Source organism: Bremia lactucae, linkage group LG4 (genome assembly GCF_004359215.1).
Source record: "Bremia lactucae strain SF5 linkage group LG4, whole genome shotgun sequence".
Taxonomy (NCBI): Eukaryota; Oomycota; class Peronosporomycetes; order Peronosporales; family Peronosporaceae; genus Bremia; species Bremia lactucae.
This window is the reverse complement of record NC_090613.1, coordinates 7,642,139-7,650,706: the sequence shown is the minus strand read 5'-3', so window position 1 is coordinate 7,650,706 and position 8,568 is coordinate 7,642,139.

Here is an 8,568-nt window from a genome sequence, read left to right as displayed (position 1 = left end):
ATGAGCGCGCTGCCGATTGCAAAATTACTTGCATAGCAGACGACACTCAAGGGTTTATCTGCGTCTGGCAATGCCAAGACCGGTGCCTCTACAAGAGATATCTATACTGATGTGAACGCATCATCTTGTTCTTTTAACCAAACCCATTCTGCGTCCTTTCTAAGGAGGTCAGAAAATGGTTTAGTCTGCTCAGCATAATTCTTGCTATTTTTATGCAAGTATTTAGCGAGCCCTAGGAATTGGCGCAAAAACCTTCACATGCCGTGGGATTGGCCATTCCTTAACTGATTTTTATTTGTCTGGGTCTGCTTGTACAGCATGTGTACCTTACGATGCAAGCCAGCACAGGTATCTCAGGGACGCTTATGACGCACTTTTGCAAGTTGACATACAATTGGGTGTCCTTCAAAGTCTGCAACACAGCGTCTAAATGACGCTTGTGCGACTCAATTGCGCTCAGTCCGTCCTCGGCCCTACTATTCACGAATACATCGTCAAAGTAATGGGGCGCGTAGGCACCGTGCTGACGCATCACGTGAGCCACCACTCGGTTGAATGTCGCTAATGCACTTTTCAACCCTTGGGGCATCACAAGCCACTCCCAAAGCATTTCTTGTTGACCTCCATGGGTAAGTCAACTATCTTTTCCGCGTTGATTTGAAGGATGGCTAGTATCAGGTACTCATGAGAGAGTCCGATGTAGCCAAAACAGCTGTAAGCACCTCAAGCGGTATCTTTCAGCGAGATTGGCGTTTGCGCCGGTATGGTCGCCGTGTTCAGCTTATTATAAGCATAAACAAAGCGCTATCTGTCGCTTTACGAAAACAAAAGGTCGGGCTACAGTGAGGCAATTTGCTCTCACGCACATGTCACACCTTGGCTCGCTTGTCGAAGAGCTTATCGATATAATCGACTTGTTCTTTCGGCAACGGCCATTGCCTGGTCACACAATACTTGGTGCCAGGTTCGAGGTCTATCTCGTACCCGATGCCCCTATCTGCTGGTAGGCGGCTCAGCACTTCTTCTGGGAACACATCGCGATGTTTCCACAGACTCTCAAAGAATGGACCGTCTCTCAAGGCATTCCAGTCTTGAGTATCGAACCGTTTCTTTATGTCTGTTTCTAGGACGCTCTCGTCCATTGTGAATGACGAGCAATAGTCCACCAAGTTCTCTTCTGGAACTGGTGAAACTATTTCGTGGATCTTCCCTTCCTTTAACTCGGCAAGGACGAGATCCCACGACATCTCCGGGAGATTTACTATCTCCTCGGCAGATTTAAAAACTTGCCGGAGCACCTCAACTGAGGATGCCTCCGCAAATTCGTCTTTGACGGCCTTTAAGACCTCGTTCGAAGGCCCGTCCTCTTTATTAGGGACTGATCCAATGGTCACTCGTTTAGACGTGCCTTAAACCGTCCTAATCTGTCGGGTAATCGTTCTTCGAGTCACCATGACCTTTGACTTGGAAGCGGGTGCCGTTGCTCTCCTGGCTAACGCACTCTTTTCCAACAGCACCAGGCTCTAGGCATTGTGCCGGTTTATGCGACGCTTGACTTCCTGTCAGCTCGCCGTCTACTGCTACAGGCTTTTGGCTCTGTGCAGGACATTCGGACGCATGACTACTTGTCATCGTCCTTTTCACTACCTCAGTCTCCACGAGCTGGGTAGGAATTGGTGACGTTTGACATCCCATCAACGCACCCTCAACTGTGTTCGACACGACATCAGTTCCATAGGCCTCTCGCAGGAGCACATCCTTTCCGATGTCCTGCATAGAGTTCATCACTGTGCGTGTACGCCAGTCTATCCATCATTGGTGTTTTGAAAACCATGGCATACCTAGGATGAGGTCATACGGACTCTCCATATCTAGCACTGTGAACTTTACTATACAAGAGAAGTCACTAAAGCTGAAGGCGAGTTCTACCTGAACTCCCTCAGACTTAACGAGCACGCTGTTCGCTAAACCAAGGAGCGCCTCTTCTCGCTTGCCATCCTGGCAAAGCGACTCAAACATCGCCGGTCTCTTTCTTAGAGCCGCGAGTTTCACAAAATTTTGTGATGCATCCGAATTCACTAGGAGGGTCATCACCTGGTCATAGCCTCTTACAGTAGCGCTATAGACCAGCAGGGTTGAGGTCCGAAATTTCGAGACCTCAGGGACTATGCTACCCATTTGTTCCACAACTCTATACTTAGGGATAGCTTCAGAGTCCGCGTCAGTAGAGCATCCCGCTCCTACTGCGCTCTTGCATTTCTTGACCCCTCAGTGGTCGATCAGGACTCATGCGTCTCGCACACTGGTTCTTGCCATCGCCCTTTTAGTAGGGAGTCCTCTTGCTGGGCGTCTTAGCCCCAGCAGAGACCCTGGCATAGAAGCGAGCCATCATTTGGCCGCACTTGCCGCATTTGTAACTGACAGCGTTTTCATTGCCCAACTCCATGAGAGTGCCATCTGACCTCTCGGCCTACGGCTTATATAAGCTGTCGTAGAGGCACTGTTGTAGTATTGCTTCCATAACCAAGGCAATTTATATTGCCTCTTCCATCGTCAACGACACCTTTTTTTAAAAAAGGCCTGTCGCGATGGGCCATGCCGTAGTCCGTTCATAAACGTAGACACCTTAATGTGCTCCGGAATCGGATCTACGGTAATGGACGCCGACGGCGAGCGCATCTCCTGCACATACTCTTGCAGAGATCGCTTCGCCTGTCGGCTGCAAAGATGCGGCTGAAGCAACACTTCGTTGTTCTGCGGCAGGTAGATCGCCCATGTAGGGAACGCCTTTCTGTCCGCCATAAGCGCCGAGTAAGCCCACTCTGAGGCCTCACCGCGCAGATGCGACACGGCATACGAGACCATCCGGCTGTCGTCCTCGATGAGCTGTGCGACACCGCATTGCTCCACGGCTAAAAGCCAGTGGACAATCGTGTGCGCCGCAGTTCCATCGAACTTGGGCGGGTCCGTCTGAATGGGCTTCGGCTGATGCGGCCGGGCAGAGAGCATCTCAACAGTTCTGTTGAGAGCCTCGCTCCGAGCCTGCTCATGCCTCAGCTCATCCTGAGTCTGAGTGACGGACTCTGCCGCAGCATGGCGCTGTGCCTCGGACGCGGTTCTCCGCTGTCTGAGCACGAATGCCTCAAACTGCTCCAACTGAGCAACATGTTGCTCAGGAGGATTACCCAGGAGCCTGACCAGAGCTTGTTTACCAAATCTCTGCGCCATGTGCCCTGCCACCTCCCGATGATGTTCTGAGAGATGGAGAAAGTGAGCCCAATCAATGTTGAGGCTCATCATTACTTACACACGCAGAGATGCGGGTCGTGGACGGGATTTCAAGTGCTACCAAGTCTAGGCGGGCAAGTCGTAATGCAGCCACGCTCTAATTAGACACACACCCTAGCACAGCGAGGAAGCGGTTTAACCAGCTTCTCTTGCGAGCAGTGAGATAGTTTTGGTGGGCGCGTTAGCGACCTCACCAAACGCACTAAGTACTCTGGTTAGGTGTCGTCACGGGAGCGGTAATCCGGCTCCTCGTGCGCATTTACGAAGTAGAAAGTAGTTTTCAGACTGATTTATATTTAACTGCATTAAATATAAATACCTATTTTTACCAATCCGTATGTCATCTCTATAGATAACACACTTGATATTTATTGCGAGCGTATCTTTCTAGATACCTCGCGTAACGGATGACGCTAAGCGTCATCCCTCCTAATGTGAATGCACCTATATGAATCACATACACAAGGGTTGGTCATAAATGTGAACAACACCAGAGTGATGGTTATAATTACTTTAATTTAGTAACCGACCATCCTTTTTGGTACACCAAGTGTACTTAACGGGGACTGTGTAACATTAGGGCAACTTTAGCCCGTTACTTTATAGGAATTAATATTAAGTAACCAGACACCCGTTGCTTCATCCCTTGACCATCGGTCACTTAGCGACTAATTGTAAACGACAGAGTAATTTTGTTAATCTCCGCGAAGATATATCTTTTGCTTCGCGAACACATATGCAACAATCCATCGCATGCTTTACAACCCTATATCTAAATTTGGCACCCGACAGATTTATAATTAATCAATATTAAAAAAATCGTCAATTATTGATATTTATATATTTTTACATCAGTTTGTCTCTAAACCAGCTAAAGTATCATCAGCAGCTGCACCCAGTCCTGCAGCTGCTGATGCGACAACAACAGCAGACAAACAGGCGTACACGCTTTTAATCGGAGTTGCAGGCATGAGACAACTCGTTTCCAACTCCGATTGAAAGCGAATTTTATAAGTCCGGTAAAATGTCCGATTAAAAACATCTGCAAAGCCCTCCGGATCACTCGGGGGCTATATTGCCAAATAGTGGGTTCTGGCGTAACAGCGTATGCATTTTTTTGCCACGATCTTTAATTTGCCCGACCCAGGTCATTTTGAGATGGCTATTATAATTAGTGATGCAAGTAATGCTTACATGTGTCACCAGGAACGATTTGATTGTAAAAATCACTTTGTAAGGAATGTTAGCTCAAATGCTTACATTAGTTAAGAGGAGAGGGACTACAATACGTTGCGTGTTACTTCCCAAAAGATGCTTCAGCTGGCAACTTAATTCGTTGGTTTGAAATGTCCTGCCAATGATGTAAAATTCTGTTGTTCGACTCATCAATGCTTTACATACCTTGAAGACAAACGCGAATTCTTTTTCGATGCATTTTTTCGACATCGATGGTACTGTGGAAAGCATGCCTAGGATTTGAAAGCCTTGTTTCAAGCTTGGGACACTTTCATAAACAATGTACAAAGCGTAGGCCGTGTGGCTTGGTTAGACGAAATAGCTAGGGTATGTGGACGGATTGAATATAAATTTAAATTAGTGCACGTTATAAGTTGCACCGTCTGTCAGCAGAGGCAGAGTAACCTTCCCCTCGTGAGAAAACTCATGCCCCTGCTGCGCTAAGGTCACAGTTCATGTCCCTAGGGAGGCGAACTCGTAAAGAATCCGCGTTGGAGGGCTGCCTTTCTCTGAGGTGGGCGGAAGAAATCTCTTGTAATTTCTTTGCGGTCGTGCAAGGCGCTCTTTTTCTACCCGGAAAAAGCCTCGTCGGATGTAATTGGGTAGCAATTTATTGCTGTTCACATTCGCCGGTACATGCTTATGGTAGATTTACCGTAGACAGTAGGACTAGGTCGCTCATCCTAAATGGAAGAACATGTGTTCATCCTTTCATTTCCTATTTATATTTTTTCGTCTCTGCGATCCGCCGCATCAGCGATGGAGTCTTGCACGAAGCGGACCACTACTTCTCGAGCCAGCAAGAATTTACCTTCCAACTCGGTTTTTTTTTCAGTGTGCCCGGTGCGCACCATTCTCCTCTTCAAAGTGAATGTCATTGCTCTCACTGATATATCTATTTTCGATGCTGAAAATACCAGCATCGTTATTATCAAAGTTAGCACTAGCCTCTTTGCTATTGCTGAGTTTGCTTTCTTCGATTTGATTTAATCAAAATCGGTATTTTCCACATTGGCTAATGAGTCGATGTGTGTGAGTAAGAGCCAGAACGATTTCGCTCGAGCGAGTCCCTTCCCTTCTTAAACTACAGTTACACTCTAAAAAGGTGGGTATGCGTGGATGGCGTAAGCCATTTGCCAAGAAGGGTATGTGCTTTGTTGATGCATGCACCGAATTGTTGATGGCAAGTTCTGCCATTGGCAAGAACCCACTCCAACTCATTAACGAGTTAACTCATTCTAAACTATCTCTTCAAGGACACGATGTACACATCCTGTCTGACTGTCTGTTTCAGGACGGTTAGATGTTGGCACTTTCAATCGTGTTCCAAGCGAACGGGACATCGTTTGCCAAACTCGCCGAGAGCCGTAAATCTTGAACCGCAACCAATTCTCGTATTAGTTCATAGAGTCGAAATATCGTGTCGATAAAGACACGAGAAGATGGACCATCTTGCTAAAGCGTATCCACAAACACAAGAATACCATTATTGGTGAGCGTCTTCGAAAACTGTGAAGAAGTAGCTCATATAATATAGGCTGGTAGCAGTGTGCCGGAACAGGCAGAGGGTGTGATGAAGCACATGATGAAGGTCTAGGCTTCTCCCGTTAACAAACTTCGCGATTACGAATGTACTTGATTACGAATTCATACTGGCGAGTACAGAAGAAATCACGACTCATTGTGAGACAAATCTTCTCACGTCCACGCTGCCCGCTTTTTGATGCAGCATGACACTCATACGTTATGCATAAACGCAAATCATGGTGGGAACGATGACACGAGGTCTGTCGCCGAAAATGGCTATTAAAACACAACCCATTGGGTGTTGTTTATCGATCTGATGAAGACCGATACAGTGTCGACAATCCATTTAGGGATTGTTGAGATAGATTAATGAGGTGGTTAATTAAACCTTTTGGAGTCTTGTCTTCTTAATAGGATTTTCTAATGTCGCCAAATAGTGCTGACAACGGAATGCTTGAAATTAGCGTTGCAACAGTGGGTTTATCCTTTGCTGTTGATCGACGGAGCCATGTTAAATCAGGCCGTCGCTTAAGCACAGTAGCGACGACATAATGTCGTTATAGCTTATATTCAACGAGAAGTTCTCGTAATTCTTTGCAAGACGTGTGGACTGATTAATGTCCGTGTGTAAAGACGCATGGCCCGAATAAACAATGAACGGTCTATATTGAAAAAAATATATATTTAACCGTACCTTACATTGTGCACTTTTTCATCCATTGATCTGATGGATGGAAATTTTATAAAAAATCATAACGCTTGGGATGCTTAATGGTGCGTTCACAGCAGTAAGCATCCCAAGCTGTATGGTTCGGGAGTAACTAGTAATCCACGGGGGCTTAGTAAGGCCCCCTGCAACATTCAATATATGTGTAACAAATCTGTTGAAATCGGTAAGGGATTTCGCACCGAGCTTATTTGATGATGTATTCGTTTAGCAGAGCCATGAATGGGAAGTCGGACGTTGAAGTACATCGTACCCCCGTCCGAAACGTTCTTGCACTATTGCGCAAGCAAAAGTTGTCTGCATATCTCAAGAAGTGTATATTTGATGCAAGCGAAATCCACTTCTAGGGTGCATCGTCGGGGAACACAATTTATGCCCTGATAATGAAAACGTTTAAGGCGATCATCGACTGGCCTGTGCCTGTCAATGTTAAGGGACTTTGTTAGTTTCTCGGCTTTGCGGCGTGCTTCGATATCGGTGATTGAGCTGGTGTAGCAAGGAATCCTCGCTTTTTAAGTCAGAAGGAGTTTTTAGACTCAAAGACTCATTTATATCTATAGAATCAAACGTTTCAATGCAGTAAGTCTTACAAGCTCGTAGAGCTAAGTAAATCCTAGTTTAAGAGACTCAGTGGTTCGTGGAATCAAGTGGCAACTAATGCCCGAGGAGATATACATTATGAAGGCTTGACACTTGAAGCTTTAAGATTAAAGGGGAACTGAACCATTTAATGTTAAAACTAATAATCTTCCTCTAATACATTTAAACAGATTGCGGCCACCAGATCTCTATCTGGTGGATGCCACTCGTATTACCCTTTATAAATGACAATTTATGATTATACCTATTTTAAACAGTACAAGGGGATTTCAACCAATAATGACAATTGTACCACATCAACGGTTTGATAACGAAGTGTGCCCCATTACAGCTGGTACCGTTGCAGCATTTAATTTTGTTGAATGCATGCAGAATCCGCCACCATCCAGGCTGCTTTTTGTTTCTTGTGTACATAGAAGATCTATGTGGGAAGTTGACTCCCTCACTTGGCTCGCTGCTAAGCGATCGGCAAAGAGCTTATCGACCGCTTGTACTTAGTCACAATACAGTGATCACTTTTTCATGACACATAATATCGAAACAGATACAAAGATTGATCTCATGTCGGGAGCCTCTATCCTCAAGCAACTCGCATGGTACCGATTTAATGATCCTCTAAAAGTTGATTGTTCATTGTCCAAAGGATTGTCTTGAGGGTCTTTCAAGATTGAGCCGAGTCTTCCCATCAAGGACAATTTCATCCATGTGTGAGCTGCTGAAAACCAGTTTGTTTTAGAGAATACTATCGCCGACCGAATATTGGCCACGTACTCATTTCTGTGACAAGTAGCAGATCTGTTTGACGTTCCCACTACACAGATCATGCAAATTCACTTCGGTTCGAGCGTTGGCAATTGAACTATTTCCGAAGTTAATTTCGGAAGCGCTATCAGATCAATTGTATACCCGCCTTCACTTAATCCGTTGATTTCAAATCTTTCAACGTCGCAATTCCTTCTTTGATTTCTATTTCGTACAAGATCCTGGTGACTAATTCCCTCAGTTTTTTTTGGAGGACTTATTCCTTCAAGTATTCTGACTTTGATTTTCGAACATAAAAGGGTAGTATCCTTCCGAATGGCATCGGGGTGTGGTTGTGCAACCAAAGCGAGATCCTCTCCGATCAACGCTCCAGTCGATCTAAGATTTTCGCACTGACCCTTATAGACAGCGATTTTATATTTTCTTGG